Source organism: Acomys minous, assembly GCF_964271855.1.
Source record: "Acomys minous genome assembly, chromosome: 13".
NCBI lineage: Eukaryota > Metazoa > Chordata > Mammalia > Rodentia > Muridae > Acomys > Acomys minous.
In genome coordinates, this window is record NC_140495.1 from 79,071,173 (window position 1) to 79,090,535 (window position 19,363).

The following is a 19,363-nucleotide window of genomic DNA, read 5'->3' on the forward strand; positions in this document are numbered from 1 at the left end:
ACATTAACAAAAAATATGTCATCAGCATATTAAAAGCTGATTGTATAAAACAAAAATAAGTATGGATTATTAAAATTAGTTGGACATTATGCAATTGAAAAAAATAAACTCATTAAGGATACATTTTAAAAAGATAGACATGAAGCCAGTATTAAGCCAAAATTAATGGCCTGAAGCCATTAAACACATTTACAAATATAATGGCTGAGGATTTAGAACAGAGGCGCACTGTATACATTGCCCTGACCCTTGTGAGGAGATAATGGTCTTACCTATGCCTCTGAAGTGCTAAGAATACAGATACACACCGCCATGCCTGGCTACAAACAACTTATTATGGGAAAAATGTACATATAATCTGCATATATAAAGTATATATAAATCAATATGTGCTAAGAAATATTCACAGTACATTTAAGAACCACACACAACACACAACAAACTCCAGTTTACAAAAAGGGAGACAAAAAACTGTAGGCCAGAAAACTTAAGTGTTCCAGCAAACTAATGTCTGCCTTCTCAGAGTAAACACATGAATCCCCTTTTCAAGAAAGCTGATAGGTTTAACTTGAACAGAATAGTAGGTCTCAAACTTCTTGGAATTTTTTAATTGTGTATAGTATATGTGTGTATATGTTCATGCCTGTGTACACATGAGTGCAGATGTATGTGCATGTGTGTGAGTGTGAGCATAGGCAAGGGAAAGATGTCTGGTGTCCTTCTTTATCACTGTCGATGATATCTTTTGACATCCCTGGTGTTGAAGGGTCAACCGTGCACACACATCACAATCCTTGCTTTTTCTGCTCATCTGACAATGGCATTATTGCATAATTACCTGTATGTTGAGTGGTTTCTGTTTCTTCTAGTGGATCCTGATCCGATAGAGAGCACAAGGGTGTCATGAAGGCGTTTTTGAGGGCAGAGTTTTCATTTTTGAGCCACTCTTGTGTAACCATGGCTAATTGCACACTTGGCTTCAATAAATACACATGTCTTAAATATTCAACTAAAAATAGTTCACCATGGTGTCTAGCAGAATGTGAAGATATTTAAAACAAGCTGGGAGATTTTCCTGAAAGCTATCTGCTGTCTACTTTGGGAGCTCACCTCTTATTATAGAAAGGGTACTAATTCTTACTTGATAAAATATTAAAGCTGAAAGGGCCTCAGAGATTCAATAGAGGCAGCTCTCCCTGTCACCTCTACCCTTGCGCGGCAGCAAAGGAAATTGAAAATTCAGAAAACTTAAGTGACAGCCCACCTGCCAGGCTAGGTTTTTCAAACATGATCGATACATTTTGATAGCAGAAAATGGCTTCTGCCATGTATGACCTAATGTCTACATAAAATTTTAGGTTAGTAGCTTTCCCATACCTTAGAGCATTCTAGTAGACCCCAAAAGCAAAGTACTCTGTAGCAAGCTATAAGAATTAAGAATTCAAACATGTCATTATATGTGCTTTGGACTATATGTTGTTTTGTATGTATCATCTCACACACTCAATTTTTTCCACAGTCCTGTGGAGAGTGGCAACTGTTTCATTATACCAGATTTACTTCATCTGAAAGACTAGGTCCGCTCAGTGTTCAAGACCCCAGCTGAATCTCACACCAAGCTCCATTATAGCAATAAAGAATCAGTTTTACTCTCTGTGTGTGTGTGTGTGTGTGTGTGTGTGTGTGTGTGTGTGTGTAGTGTGTGTGTAGGGTGGAGTGTGTGAAGTGTGTGTTTGTGGAGTGTGGAGTGTTTAGTGTGTGTACTGTGTAGTGTGTGTGTACTGTGTAATGTGTGTGTACTGTGTGTGTGGTGTGTATGTACTGTGTAATGTGTGTGTACTGTGTAGTGTGTGTGTGTGTGTGTGTGTGTGTGTGTGTGTGTGTGTGTGTGTAAAATCCCCAAACAAAACAGCTATTTTAGGGGCATCTACTCAGGAGAAAACTTCAGGAGATGTAATATTGTCTAAGCCCATTGAATTGCTGTAGCTAGTGTCTATGACAAACCCATGGGCACAGATGTGGCATGCTCAGGAGACACGCATGCTTCTAGAAATAGGGTCTCTGCTCTCCAGGAAACAGTAAAGCTAGTCATCAAAATGAAATAAAGTTGCCCCATCCAGGTTCCCACAGGTGAGCTGCTTCCGCGGGGTGATTGATGGCTCTCAGCACTGCTCTCTGCTCATCTTTCTCCCCAAGAGTGTCTGCAACATTTTGTAAGGCTGCTGCCGATTCACTGTTGGTGGATGCAGGCATCAAGACACTACATAGAACCAGCACCATTTTTTAAAATTGGTTTAAAATGTTTTGGTTCCATTACCTTTAAGAACACATTTTCTCTGGCCGTCCTAAATCTCCATGGCTACTCCACAGAGCCGTATGTGGTACATGTATGAATTACTGTGGGAAAGCTAAGTAGGAGATTTTACACTGATCCTTCCTTTCACCTACTCCTTGGCCCTGACCTGCCTCGGGTCACTGTCAGTGATGTTGGTGTCATTGACCCTTGCTCAGAATTAAGCCTCCTTCTATGGCTCTATTAGCATTCTGAATTATTCATTGTGGGCGATCTTTACATATGTTAGGTACAAGGTCATCTAACAAGAAATCCATGCTAAAGTAAGAATGACTAATAATCCTCGTACATTTCTACTTGAAGTTAGTTATTATCCAAATGAGTTTCTAAATTATGAAATTAACTTCAGTGGAAAAGGCTAAAGCACACAATTCCTTCTAATCAAATAAGAGGAGAAGAGCATCATAAACAGTATACTCTTTCCTGACAGAAGTCATTTTTGTGGAAAATGTACCAAAAACAAATATGTAAATTGTTTACCAGTCTCATTAATAGTATTACTAGGTTTATTTGCCAGTCACTTTGAGACAATGTTTAAACCTTGTAAAAGTGATTAGTGTTCAGTAATGACTTCCAAATCGCTTAAGAAATGGTAAAATGTTAAACCACCTCATTAAACACAAAATCAGTGCTGAGCCCCACTCACCTCCCCCAGTTCGGGAGGCCAAGACAGCACCTTTATGATGTCTCTCCATGGTTTCTGCCGAGCAGGTGTGACATGAGAAGTGGCCCTGGATGCTGACACTGCAATAGGCTAGGGAAGAGACAGTTTGAGTATTCACTACGTGGGCATTTATTTGTTTCCTGTTAAAAGTGGACATCCTTTCTGTTTTCATGATTACAGTGTTTACGCGTCCTTATGGAACACTCTTTGAAAAAGCCACAGTGCAAAAAATAGTCTTGCGGAAAATGTGCACCAAGGGTTATGAAACCTGGGTACCACAGAGGTGCTGGAAGTAGTAATAATAGATTTCAACTTGAAGGCATCTATCTCACTGGCGTTTGAAAGCCACTGGGTCCTTGTTCAGGCCACATCGGACCAGGCTGAGGATTTTTGTCTGAGGGAAGCTGTTGCAGCTCTTCTTTGGGTCTTGTGAACTGGAAAGGACTGGTGTTCCTGCTTCTCAAAGGGGCACCCATCTGCTGGAACTGTCACCTGGAGTTGCAGGTAGGCAGGTGGAAGCTCAGGGTCAGAGGCTCTGTCCTAAGCATCTTTCCGGCACTCTTCTTCCGCCATCATCCCATACTGTTGGCTCCAAGAGGTCCCTTATGCAGGAATGCCCTCCATTTCCATTTCAACCTGTTGTTAGAAAACTTAGAAGTTCTTATTTTTTTTTTATGAAGAACAGTTCAATATTCATTTCTCATCTCTTCTAGCTATGTTCAAGTCCCAATTTTCACCACCTAACTAACATCTCCTCAGAGCATCTTCTAATCCGCAGGAGTGAACACACTGTTAGAGACTTTTAAATGAAACTCATTTTCAACCATCATCTATTTCTAAGTCCAGATGCTTGTATTTGAAATGTGGTGATTAAGTTTGGTGTAAATATGGGAATTTACCATAATGGAGTTAAATAATGCTTAGTTAAACATTTCAGTCATTTCCAAATCCAGAGGCTTGCTAACTAATTACTAGCTATGGAAAAGTGAAAGATATATTAAAGATTTGTATTGTTAGGAATGTTCACATATGAAAGTTTTTGTTACTAGAATACACATGTATTATACCCTAAAATAAATTCAAGCTGAAAGAAAACTCAAAGTATAATTTTGGACTAGTAGTTCATGATTAAATGTCATAGCTAACGAACTGAGTCCTCTTTGAGGTGATAGTCAAGGCCAGTTTTAGAAACAATTTCAGCGTGTGTTCTTTCACATAAAATTGATAGATTTTATTTCTAATAGTAACACTCATTATTTACACCTTTATAATAACTTTCAAAAGAATGCAAGGAAACTCTAAAAGCACCTATCATGCAAGACAGTGTTATTTTACAAAGAGAGAGCCTAAGAGTGCACAGGAGACAGGGGATCACAGCATTCCTCCCATCCCTGATGGTTACTTACCAATGCAAATAGCAAAGAAAAATTATTTTAATTAATGTGTCTAATAAAGGTAGGAAGACACTGTGCCTTTGTGACTGATATTCTCTGCAAGAATGATTGCTTCATTAGCTTTACAATATCAACTCCACCTCATTATGAAGGTCAACTAAATGGATATATTATATGTTTCTGAGGAGCAGAACATTTTTATTTAAGGTACTAAAAGAGTTGTAACTCATTTGTTGAAGATAAAAAATAGCTAAATGATTACAGAGATACAACACATGATATATATTTTCGGGCCTTTTACATTATTTGTTCAGAAAAAAATGAATCAACATGGCCTGAATTGCATGAACTCTTGAATAAGAAACAATCAAAGTGGAAAATGTGTCTTCCCTTTAAGACTTAAAATGAATGATGTAACTTCCCAAGAGGGAGTTTAGAATATAAGATGGAATATAACCATGCTTGTCTATTAAAAACAAGCGGTATGACATTTTTAGGATACTACTGGAAGTGTTGAGATTCTTATCTGACAATAAATGAACATTTTTACTTTTTTTTTTTTCAAAATCTGACAAGCAATCGTTCTTCCAACTGATGTTAACTCTCCGTAAAACAACCTGATGATGCACAGGAACTACTTCACTGGACCCCGACTTTTTAAGAGTTGCCTGGGGATAAAGAATGCCTCTCTTGGTTGATAAAGGCTATGGTGGGAGATGGCTCATTGGATCTGACTGTACAGACACGAGGACCTGAGCTCAAATCCCCGGCACCCACATAAAAGCCAAACTTAGCACTGTGCACCCGAGATCCCAGTGCTGAAGTGGAGACAAGAGGATCGCTGGGGATCACTGTGTCTACTCTAGCCAATCTCTGAGCTCCAGGTTCAATAAGACAACCTAACTCAAAAAATAAGATAGAGAGCAATTGAGAACACACACACACACACACACACACACACACACACACACACACACACACGTCTTCCTCCTTCACACACAGACACACACATCTGTCTCCCTCCTTCACACACAGGCACACACACACACACACACACACATGTACACAGAGACAGAAACACACAGAGAGACACACAGAGAAATACACATATACATACATACACATTGACAGAGAGACACACAGAGAAAGACATACATATATACAGACAGACAGACATACAAACATACATATGCACACACAGAGACCCACATATATACACACACATACATATATACATCATACATACATACATACACATGCAGACAGACACACAGACAGATGGACACACAGGGTTAGGGTTAGGAAAGACACATACATACATATATGCATATATACATACATACACACACATACACACAAGCAGACAGATACACACACACAAACTTTGGTACTAACTACCTGAACTTTTCAAAGGTCTTGGATTTGGCTGTTAACATTCACCACAGTCTACCTCCTCGTCCTTGCTTTGGACCTCGTATTAAGCAGGGTGAAAGGGAGGTTTTGCTCTTTTCAAGATATTCTGGAGTCTGAATAAAAATAGCCTTCCTGTAGTTAGATAGTATGTATATAAATGAAAGTCTGTTTTTTTAATTGTTTTTCCTGAAAGTCGCAATTGTAATGTGCAGTACACAGTTCTTAGATCTCATGCACTGTTTTCCCCCTTGCCAACTCTAATATTAGTACGTTCCATTTGTCATGACTAATGAAGCAATGCAGATACATAATTAGTAACCAAAAGCTACACTTCATCCAGATTTTATTACATTCTTTCTAATGTCCACCTCCCGTTTCAGTGCCTATTCTGGGTAAAATTACATTTAGATGTCACATCTCTTTAGGTTTCCCTGGACCATGACAGTTTCTCAACCTTTCTTTGTTTTGGATGACCTTGACATTTTTAGAAGGTCCTGCTCAAACTAAGGCACCAGCCAAGGACAATACAGGCGGTAAACCTTAAACCCCTACCCAGATCTAGACAATGGACAGAACACTCTCCACAGTAGAGAGGAGAGTGGGATATTACTTTCTCACATACTCTGGTGCCTCACCTTTGACCATGTCCCCTGGAGGGGGAGACCTGGTGGCACTCAGAGGAAGGACAGCAGGTTACCAAGAAGAGACTTGATACCCTATGAACATATACAGGGGGAGGTAATCCCCCTCAGGAACTGTCATAGGGGAGGGGAATAAGGGGAAAATGGGAGGGAGGGAAGAATGGGAGGATACAAGGGATGGGATAACCATTGAGATGTAACAAGAATAAATTAATAAAGGAGAGAAAAAAAAAGAAGGTAGCAGTCCTAAAACCTCAAGTAGTTTGTAGGCTGCCCTTCAGTTCAGGTAAGCCTGACTTACAACACATGGTAATAGTGAGGATATGCAAAAAGAAATTTCCAGAGCTGAGTACCATTGTCAGCATGAGCTGCCGTGGGAGGGCAGTTGCCTATGGTAGTTATTTGTGAGCTTTCCCCATGGTCCAGGGTCTTCAGTTGAATATTTAGCAAACATTAGCAGAGGATACAAGGAGTTGAAGCCAGAGTACACCCAGCTGTGTAGCAAGTGTCAGAACGTGACAAGCACGGATGGGAGCTCAGGGAGTCCTCAGCTTCTCCTCAAACTTTGAAGCTCCGAGTTTCCCATTGCTAAGCAATCATTCTCATTAGCAGAACCCGAGGAAGTGCCGTCTTGTCCTGTGGAGGGATTGATAGATGACCCCTACCTTGGACAAGAAGCTTGAGGACTCTGTGTCATCGGTATTTGGATCAGTTCAAACTGACTTCGCTTCTTTTTTTCAACTTAAGTTTAAAAATAATTTTTGGAACTCAGTACCATTTTTAGGTTGAAAGGCTTCAAGTGTCTAATTTACAAAGGTAGGGAGTTTTATAAACTCTAAACCCATCAGTAGGAGAAAATAAAGTGATGTGGGTGAGACACTACAGGAAAGAACTGTAGCAGAAACTGTAAAAGTGTTAAGGATTATTGAGTGAAAGAGACTAAATAAGCCTCCAGACAAGACAAAAAAAAAAATAGAGACTAAATATAACTTCGTATCTGAAACCTCTGAAAATAGGAAAGGGGAGAGCATAATTTATATAGCAATGGTTTGTAGGTAACAAAGACCTATCTGAGATGAAGAGATCAGGTCAGATGTGCAGCTATGGACCTTGGCTGAGGACTTAGGTGATTGGCCAAGAAGGGGAACCCAAGTTCAGGCTGATGAGATCCTTGAGCCAAGGAGTGAAACAGGGAGTACACAGTGTGCTTCACGCTGACATCCAGAGATTCTGAGCCTTGCCTTTGGTACTCAATTGAGCATTGTCACAGGCCTATGTGGGAAAAAGAAAGACCAGGAAAGGAACCCTACTGAGAGGCGATGTACTCCATGCTCACATGTGGCCTGAATCTGTATGCATCTCTAAATAGTTAAGATGAATCTCATGACTCATGAAGTAGTATGCGGACTATACAGACAGAACTGGACCCAGCAGTGTGAACAGCTAGCCCCGGACTGGGCTGTGGGCTTACCTTCTAATGAAGCACAAAAACAAGCCATAAAATAATCAAATAGATTCCAGATGAATTCATTCTAAATCAAAGCTCAGGAATAGTCAACAGAGGAAGCTGGAGAGATACCTTCATGGTTAAGAGCACTTGCAGCTTTTGCAGAGGACCAAAGTTAGGTTCCTAGCACCCATGTGCTAGGCAGCTTACAACTGCCAGTACTTCCAGCTCCAGGGAATGAATTTAATTCCCTTTTTTGGCCCACACAGGTACCTGTGTATACACACATTTGTATACTCACATATTCATACACGAGAATAAACATAAAATAACTATCAAGGAAAAGACAAGCTTTAGAAAAATCTCTTTTTAATTAATTAATTTTTTTCTTCTTTCATGTATTACATTCCAACCACAGTTTCCCCTCCCTCCTCTTCTCCCAGTCCTTCTCCCATACCTCACCTCTCCTCCAGATCCACTGCTCCTCCATTTCCCTTCAGAAAAGACCAGGCCTCCCAGGAATGTCAACCAAACACTGCGTACCAAGATGCAAGACTAGGAACAAACCTTCATATAAGGCTAGATGAAGCATCCTAGAAGGAGGAGAAGGTTCCCCCAAATAGGCAAAAGTCAGACAGCTCCTGCTCCCATTGTTAGGAGTCCCACAAGAACATCAAGCTACACAACCACAACATATGTGCAGAGGACCTACCTCAGATCCAGTGCAGATCATCACTTCAGTCTCTGTGAGCTCCAGGAACCCTGGTTAGTTGATTCCATGGGCCTTGTTCTTGGGGTGTTCTCAACATCTGGCATATATAATGCTTCCTTGGCCTCTGCCACAGGATTTCCTAAGCTCCATCTCACGTTTGGCTGTGGGTCTCGGCATCTGTTCCTATCAGTTGCTGGATGAAGCCTCTCTTATGACAATTATGCTACAAGTATATCAGACAATCATTATGAATCATTTCATTGATTTTTTTTCCTGGTCATGTTTGGCTCTATCTTACATCTCTGGGCTATCCAGCCTCTGGTTGCTGGCTATGCAGGCATGGAACTCAAGCTGGACCAGTCACTGGTTGGCCACTCCCACAAGTTCTGCATCACCTTTAAACCAGCACATCTTGCAGGCTGGACAAATTGTATGTCAAAGGTTTCATGGCTGGGTTGGTGTCACCATCCCTTCGTTGGAAGCCTTTCCAGAAGATGGCTGGTTCAGGCTCTGTATTCCCCATTAGTAAGAGTATTTGGTAGAGGGTAGGGTCACCCTTGTAGATTCCAGGGAGATTGCTACCTCACCCCCAACAGCTTTCCAATTTCAGTGCTCTCTGCAAGTACTCACTCCCTTTATTTCCCTGCCCCATGATCCCTCCAGTTTCCATCCATAGCGGTCCCCAGTCCACTCACAAAATCTATTCTATTCCCCCTTCCAAGCAAGACTCTTGTAGCCTCCCTTCTTACTTGTTACTTAGCCTCTCTGTGTTTATGGATTGTAACATGATTATTCTTTGCTTAACAGCTAATATTCACTTATAAGTGAGTATATGCCTTTTTTTAAAATTTCTGGGTCTGAGTTACCTCACTCAGGATGATGTTTTTTTCTAGTTCTATCCATTTGTCTGTAAATTTCATGATGAAATTTTTTAACAGATGAGTAGTATTCCATTGTGTAAATGTACCACATTTTTAAAAATCCATTCTTCAGTTGAGTAGCATCTAGGTTGTTTCCAGTTTCTGGCTATTATGAATAAATCTTTTATGAACATGGTTGAGCAAGTGTCCTTGTGGTATGGTGGAACATCTGTTGGGTATATGCCCAGGAGTGGTTTAGCTGAGCCTTAAGTAGATTGATTCCCAATTTTCTGAGACACAATAATATTGATTTCCAAATTGACTGTACACATTTTCACTCTCACCATCAATAGAAGAGTGTTCCCCTTGCTCTACATCATCACTAGCAGAAGCTGTCACTTGTGATTTTGATCTTAGCTATTTTCACAGATATAAGATGGAATCTCAAAGTCACATTTTCCTAGTAGTTAATGATGTTAAACAGTTAGGTGTTTTTTCAGTCTTTTGAGATTCCTCTATTGAGAATTATCTGTTTATATCTGTACATTTTTAATTGGATTATTTGTTTTGTTGAGATCTTTATATACTTTGGATATTAACCTTCTGTCTGATGTGAAATTGGTAAAAAAAAAAATCATTGTCCATTCTGTAGGCTGCTCTTTTGTCCTTTGACATTTTCCTTTGCCTTACACTTCAGTTTTACAAGGCACCATTTATTAGGTGTTGATCTTAGTGCCTGTGCGCTGGGTGTTCTGTTCGGGAAGTTGTATCCTGTGCCAATGACTTCAGGGCTCTTTCCCACTTTCTCTTGCATTAGGTTCACTGTATCTGGTTGTATGTTGAGGCCTTCAATCCACTTGGACTTGAGTTTTGTATATATAGATCTATCAGCATTTTTCTACATGCCGACATCCAGTTAGACAAGCACCATTAGTTGATTCTTTCTTTTTTCCATTATATATTTCTGGCTTCTTTATAAAAAATCAGTCATCCACAGGTGTGTGGATTTATATCTGGGTCTTCAATTAAATCCTATTTAACAACCTCCCTGTCTGTTTTTACACCAGTACCTTGCAGTTTTTATTGCTATTTCTCTGTAGAACAGCTTGAAATCAGGGATTGCGATACTTCTGGAAATTCTTTTATTGTACAGGATTGTTTTAGTTATCATGTGTCTTTTGTTTCTCCATATGAAGTTGAGTATTGTTCTTTCAAAGTCAAAGTTAAGAATTGTGTTGTAATTTTGATGGGGATTGCATTGAATCTGTAGATTGCTTTACGTAGGATGGGCATTTTTACTGTGTTAAACCATCAACATTGAAGATCTTTCCATCTTCTGATATCTTCTTCAATTTCTTTCTTCAAAGACTTGAAGTTATTGTTAATGTAAGTCTTTCATCTGCTTGGTTAGTTACCCCAAGATACTTTATATTATTTGGGGCTATTGTGAAGGATGTTATTTCCCTAATTTGTTTCTCAGCCCATTTGTCTTTATATATATATATATATGAGGGCTACTAATTTTGGAGGGTTAATCATGTATCTAGCCACTAAAGGTGTTGGTTTCTCAAGACAGGGTTTCTCTGTGTATCCCTGGCCATCTTGGAGCTCATTCTGTAGATCAGGCTGGCTTTAAACATAGAGATCCACCTGCCAGCTGTTTTTAGAAAACCACAATGACAATGGAATTTTATTTTTCACGTTAATTTACTTTTGCCATCAGAAAAATCTCAGCTTAAATGCTGGTTTGTGCTTCACAGGCCTAAATAAATGACAAGCTGTTATTTCCGAAATGACGTGCAGGAACTGAGACCTCATTCTCACATCACCTTTTATGCTCTTGTGATAGGAGGCCTGCATTGCCTCAGAGTTATAAAAAGATTCAGCTGTCCATATCAGTCCCAAACCATATGGTTCTTAAGATGAAGTGTAAAGTTCTTATATATGGAACCAAACAAGTGTTACATGTATTATCATGTAATACTTTATATTCCCAAGGTTTTGTAAGTGTGTGTATGTTCTGCCAGTGTTTGTTTATATATATATATATATATATATATATATATATATATATATATATATATATATATATATATATATATATATATATACCACAGGCCTTCCTGGTTGCCTGTCGAAGTCAAAAGATTGCACCAGACATATGAGAACTGGAGTACCAAACAGTTGTAAGTCTCCATGTGGGTGCTGGCAACTGAAACTATGGTCACTGTAAGAGCAGCGTGGGCTCTTACCACCCAGTCACCTCTCTCGCCCCACACTTTGTATTTTTGAAAGAACATTTTTGTATGATATTGTGAAATGCCTTTAAATGTAGAAGAATGTGATTCTTTCCCACCGAGGCTGCTCCTCTACCCATCCAAAGTTAGTGTTATTTTTTTTATGTGGGCAGAAAATGCAACAAAGAATAACATGGAAACGGAAATATGAATAAAACACAATGCCAGCTCTTCCTGATGGTAGGAACTGAGGAGACCCTGTGCACTTCTCCTGCATCTTTTTTTGTCTTTTATGGACATGTTTTTACTTTATTAAGGTTGAATCAACCTGACATGTCAATTTGCATATTTAAATCTAAAAGTATGGCAATTCTGTTTATTGTATTAGAAACAAAATTATTAGCACCTTGTCATTTTACCCATATATTAACATATAAAGATCAATAATGAATTATCATGGGAATTAACATTCTCTTTTTTTTTTTTTTTTTTTTTTTACATTTTAAAGTATTACTCAGTATAGTTAAATTGTTCTAAGAAAGATGCTCTGTAAATGATGAAGGTAATAATAAAGTTTGGGTATTTTAGTTCAAAGAAGAATTTAATTTTCTTTATGGCCTTCTACCTTTGAAAATGGTGTGTTCAGCTAGGTATGGTTACTTAACCTCAGCACTCAGGAGGCAGAGGCATGTGGATCTCTGTTTAAAGCCAGGCTGACATATAGTGAGGCAGCCAGTTTTAGACCAGCCAGGGCTACACAATGAGACCCTGTCTCAATAGAAAAGGGGAGGAGGGAGGAGGGAGGGAAAGAAGGAGGGAGGGAGAGAGGAAGGAAGATGGCTAATTGAAATTATAGGTTCTAAAATGTGAAATGACTAATAAAGATGTCATTTTCCATTTTCAAACAGCTTGTTAGGTGGCCTTCTCTTTTCCACAAGCTCCCTTCCATGTTCCCATTTTATGCTCTTCTTAAACAAGGGCTTGCTTTTCCACCTTATTGTCTACTCACCCAGGTAACATGCCAAAAGTCTGAAACTAGCCCTACCACCTACAGCCATGCTGCTGTGACTACAGATTTCATCTTCCACATTACCATCAAGATTACTTCTTTCCTCATCCCATCCACGCTGTATTGTCAGCAATCATAGAAGTCGTTATCTCACCACTTATTTCAGTCACCCCACAAAATATGACTACTCCCTCGTGTAACTCGAATGTCACTGTTACACACAACAAAATTAGCAAATCTTACTGAGGGTAATTTTCAACTCACAATCACATTTATTTCTTATAAAAATTAATTTTGTTTCTCCTAACATTTAAATTACGTGTGTATGTGGAGGGCTGTTGCTCATTGGAGTGACGTACACGTAGGACCCCTAGAGCTGGAGTTGCATGTTATTCTGAGTCACCATAGATACTGGGCTTTTAACTGGGATCCTGGCCCAGTCCTAGCAGTTACACCATCACATCATCTCTTCAGTCCCTCATACTCAAATTTCTATGACTGGGTTTTAAAATGTCGTTGTTTTCCATTTGACTTTTAATCCCTCTAAGATCTCCCTCACTTTCTCCTTTAGATGCTGTGCCAGGGAGTTCCCAAGGAAGAACTAGGATAGCAGTCAGAACACAAGATATTCTTTCGGTCTTCAAGAAAGATTTAAAAAAAAAATAAGGGAGAGAGAAAGCAAATTTGAATATAGAGAGTCACAGAATTATCCTGTGATTGGACGAAAAAGGTTCTGCCAGCCCAACAGCAAATTCTAGAACCCATTTGCCATCTCCTGTCCCAGGTGGAAGTGGCCAGGTCCAGGATACGGCAACCTTGCTCCGAACTTAGGTAGAACCGAGAGAATAAGGTATGTGGAAGCTGTAGGCAGCCACCCTGCTGCACAGAAGGCAGCAAATGCCTTCAGCAGAGTTCAGGGGACTCCGCTGGAGGAGAACGTACCTGTACAAAGAAATTTCACATAAGAAATGAAGCAAGTTCTTAACTGTCTCTTCTTGTTGCTGTTTCCCATAAGCGTGTTCTGCTTGTTCCCTGTGAAGAAGGAGTTGCTGAATTTACTTTGCTTTTATTTACACTGGTTTTGGTTTTATAGTCTCTGTGCAGTATTTTGAACTCATGAGGTTTGTTTCAATCCATACTTTAGAGTTTATTGACTAAAAGGAGCATATTAAAATATGAAATTCAAACCTTTATTCTATTGCTTTGTATTTAAGGAAGATATTAAAGTCTTTTGCTCTGAAAACATATATCCACTCGTTAAATTTCCTTATATAACAAAATTTAAGACAATACTTCTAAGTAATTATTATTTTTTGTCAACTTGAACATTCTCCTTCACTTTGCATGTCTGTGTGAATGTATCTGTGGCTTGAGCGTAAGTAGGTTTTGTGTGTACACACATGTGCGTGTGCACGTGGAAGCCAGAAGCTATCTTAAAGTATCTTATTCAGTAGCTCTTCAACACACAGTTTCTCCCTGAATCCAGATCACTAATAGGCTTTACTGCTAGCCAGTGATCTCAACAGACTTCCCCAGTTCCTACACACACACACACACACACACACACACACACACACACACACACACACTTCTAGCACCAGAGTTACATCTGGTTGTAACCGTACTTGCCTTTTTCCGTGGCAACCTAGATTTTCATGTTTGTGCAGCTGGCACGTAACAAACTGAGCCATCTTCGCAGCCCTCCAAACATATCTATTCTCTGATCATTAATAAGTCAAATTGTAACAAGGATATTTGCCCTTCTTTAGCATTTTAAATTTTTTGTTAAAACAAATTCAGATTTACAAACCGTTGCAAAAAATCAGCACAAAGACCTTCTGAGGATCTTTCAACTAGCTTCCTTGAACAAGGACTTGCGGCTATTTTGTACCATGAAGACCCGCTAGAAATGATGTCACTAGCTAAACATAGTAGCTAGTACGGCCGTTCTAGCTGAGTTCTGTGTGCTACCAGATTTATGTTGTATGGTGTCGTTTGGAGCTTCCTGTTGCATGAAAAATAATCTCTTCTCACTTTTTATTTTCTATTTAATTGTCTTGGTTCTTGGCAACCATGTTTGATTTTTCTGATGTTCTTTGTTAAATTTCCCACTTATTCTGTCATTCTGGTAATATAAAGAAAATGTTTTATCATATTTTAAAAATACAATGGCCAAGGCTGCTCGTAGCCCATCCCCCACAGCGACCATCCCCACAGCCACCATCCCCACAGCGACCATCCCCACAGCGAGCATCCCCACAGAGACCATCCCCACAGAGACTGTCCCCCACAGCGACCGTCCCCACAGCGACCATCCCCACAGCAACCATCCCCACAGGGACCGTCCCCACAGAGACCACCCCCACAGCAACTGTCCCCACAGCCACCATCCCCACAGCCACCATCCCCACAGCCACCATCTCCACAGCACATTGCAGTCTTCGTTTCACTCTCTGCTCTCCCTTTCCATGGCTTTTTTTTCCCTCTTGTTCACTTTTTATTATTTAAGATTATAATATAATTACAACATTTCTCCATTTATTTTCTTCTCTCCAAGCCATACTATATACCCCTTCTTTCTCTCTTTTAAATTCCTGGCTTCTTTTTCCATTAATTGTTATTGCATGCACATGTATGTGTGTATATACATATAGACTCCTAAATATGACCTTCTGTGTCTGTACCATGACTTGTACATATGTTTTCAGGGCTGACTATTTGGTATTAGTATGCTCTTGGAAAGGAGTTATGTTCAGAAATAAGTCATCTGGATTTTCATACTAGGCAAGACTATGACATATACACAGTTGCCTACTAAGTATGTTGGATCAGTGATGATAATGACCTTTGTTGTATGCAGTCCTTATCCAGAGTCATCTATAAGTTAGAGCATCTGTCCTGTGCCCCAAAATAAGATATGTTTTCACTATTTAGCAGCTCCCTATCAATTCAGAACATACCACAATTCTCAATACTCTAATAGTATCGTTTGACCAGGGCCACATGGTTATAAGGTAAACAGGATGGGCGTTATTGCAATTTAATAAGAAAATAAACTTCAATGAGCTAACAAAATGATTTTTTGATGGCCTCATATTGATGAACTATAAGATGAGAATGAGAAAATATGGATTCTAGCCTTGTTCTGCCTACTCTTTGTCATGTGGTATAAACACGTCTATCTATATATAACACATATCCGCAGGGAATAGTCTTTAAAACCTTACATTATAGTGACTGATAACTTCCAAATCATTTATACTGCATTATGCTCTGCTTAATTCACTATTCAGGCACCTTTCCTGTATTATGGGTATTGATATAATGTGAATCATCATTTCTAACAGCACAGAAATCACATGCCTAACTAAATATCTATTCTGAATGGTTGCTAAAGATGAAGGCATCATGTTTTGAGGCTTACAGCCAAGTTGATTCTTTTGATTTTCCCATTTTCTGCAAGATAATTGACACCAACATTATATTATTTACTCTACAGTGTGTTTTTATGCCAACGCTGCAATATAACTTTAACAGCATGAATTATTGGCACCAGTACTTACCTTTGTTTCCTGTTCCAATTCATAATTCATACACAACATTTAAAATAAATTATATTTGGTTAATTTGCAAAAGCTGTTTAGCCAACTGTCCAAGGTAAGCTGTAATCATCATATGATGGCATTTTGACTAATAAAAACATAGGTAGGCTGCTTTCCCTTTAACAAAGCCTACATACATAATCAGAATATTCTGTAACTAAACCTGAATTTAGATGTTTACTGGGAGATGAGATAATTACTGTAGAATTTCCATGGTAACTGGAACATTTTCAGGCAATCATTGTTGAGTCTGTATGGCTGCTTATGTTACTACCTCCCTATGTTTCAAATTTGCTCTTATAGAAATGCTGCTAGAATACAAAAATAACTTACAAATTACTGTACGGTTACTGCCTTGCATTTGGTTCACAGAAATGCCAAAATTCATGCCTTCAAAGAGTATTTCTGAGCATTTTTGTCTCATTTACCAGGTGTCTACTACTGTAAAACATCGCTAGTGTTTATAAGTGGGAGGATATAGTTTAGAGGACAATAATTGTCCTCATTTGTTGACTTCTCACCTTCTTGTCACTGGGAGCTGCATAGACCAAGATAACATGACTGAGAAATTAGCTCATTCACTTTGATAGCATAAGTGCATCATGGGATAATCATGAGAAGTGTCCTATCCTCCTCGTTCCCTCGAAATAAAAGGCCAGGGCTTTGGGGCTCAGAGAATGAATTTCTGAGCACTCCAACAGTGGCAGCGCATCCAAACAACGCGAGTGTGTGCACGAAGTATGGGTTTTAGAACCATAGATATAGACAATAACCTTATACCAAGATCAGACAAGGAAAGAGTGGATGCTGCTAACAGAGGAAAGACCCTCTCCAGTGATCCAGCCAGACTGAGTGGAGGAGTGCTCAGCCCACTAGCAAAATGGATTAGCATTAGATACAATCAAACTTTCACTTCTTCAGCCAGGCATAGAAGGCATAGAAAGATATCATAGCACTTTACAGATGGAGTCAGGAGGATCAGGACTTCACATGCTTGCATAGATTTAGAGGCCAGTCTGGGATATATGAGATACTCTCTTTAAAAAAAAATCAAGTCCTCATTCATGCTGACCGCATTCCAAATATTCAGTGGCCAGAAGCTCCTATATAAGATATCACACAATAGGCTGTCTTGATCATCACACAAAGCCCAATTAGGTAAATTGTTGTTGGGTGCCATATCATACAAAATGTGATTATTTTACATTACTAAATCAACTGGATTATTAAGCATTAGGACATAAGAACTGAGTTTGAATAGAAAATCATTTCTCTCTCTCTCTCTCTCTCTCTCTCTCCTTCTCTCTTTCTCCTGTCCTACCCAAAATTTCATGTGAAAAGATTCTTCAGGAAAAAATTTTATGTAAATAAGCTATTACTAAAAGCCAGTATTTCTTCAAAGTTTTGTACTGATTTTTTCAATTTGTTGTGACTATTTCTTTTCTAGTCAATGCAAATTAAGAAACTGGGAAGAACCTTTCTCTTTAAAAACAATCCCACAAAAAATGAACAGAAATACAAGTTTGACAGCCCTAAACGCTTATGCATGCAAAAAGGGAAGGTGCTATGATCAAAGAGGTAAACAAGCATTTGGGGCTGTTCTGTCTGGGAAGCATTTGCTAATCTCTGCAGTGTGCTACCCAGTTAGTGCACAAAAAATTAAATCCATCAGACTCATGTAAGGGTAAGAGCTAGAATTTATGTAACACCAGAGCAAACACTTGTAGCACACAACAAAAGGTTCCAAGTGACACCTTGATATACATATATACATACACACACACACACACACACACACACACACACACACACACACACTCACACACACAAGAAAGGGGTACATCAAAGATGGAATTCCCCGGGGCTAGCTCTGGTATTAAAAGTACTTGCGTCTTTTGCCTGGATGTGATTCACAGCACCCACATGGTGGCTCAAAACCAACTCTAACTGCAGTTCTGGGAGATCTGGAACCCATTTATAATTTCCACATACTCAGAGAATGCACATGGAACACAATCATATACACATACACACAAAATAAATGTAAGTAAATCTTAAAAAGAAAGGAAAAGATGGAAAGTCCATTTTGACTGAATCAATGTTTCATTGAACAATGTATGATGAAGACTCCCACCCACATGTGTGCCTAAAATACATAGTCTTCTCTCCAGAGGCTCAACATTCTCTATGATGTGTCACATAAACCATAAAAAACTGGATTACAAGGAAACGAAGCATATGACCCAAACTCTATAGATATAATACAATATTTATCAGAGAAAATTCAAATAATGATAGTGAAAATAAATTTTACAAAATGTATAATTACTTGTTCAAATAATTAAAATAGATTTATAGAGAAAACTGAAAATAATTAAAAGTAGAACCTCTAGGTCTGAAAAACATAACAAGCAAAATAATCATGAGTTAGAGTTGAAGAGAGACTAGGAATTAGAAAAAAAATACCTCTGACTAAAGTAGAGAAATTGGAAAGGATAGAAAATAGTTCATCAGACAAATACGAGCAACAATAAAGAGGTAGGAATGTACCTGAAGCTGTGGGTGCAAGATACACAGAACCTTTTCTTATTAATTTATTTATTTATTCACTGTACATCCTGGTCCTGGCCCCCTTCCTCCCTCTTCCCCCTCCCTCCTCCCTCTTCCCCTACTCTTCAGAAAAGGGGGGGGCCCTACCCACCCACCCACTCCATCAAGAGACATCACACCTCAGCCTGTCCTTTTCCTCTGTGGCCTAACAAGGCAGTCCCACCTGGGGGGGAAGTGATCAAAAAGCAGGAAGCTTTAAAGGAAGAGAAAATGCCTGGGAATGTTACAGTACTGGTAAGAGTTACTGCACCCAGTAAAGCCTGTTCCAACTGAAGAAAAGGAACAGGCACCACAAACTACCTTGACTCCTTATGAAAAACTTTAGAAACAAAAAGAACATCCCAACATCTTTGTCTCTCCCGTCCTGAGGGGCAGCCTTCAAAATAATCAGCCTTGTGATGTCAGTAACAGTTCAGTAGCT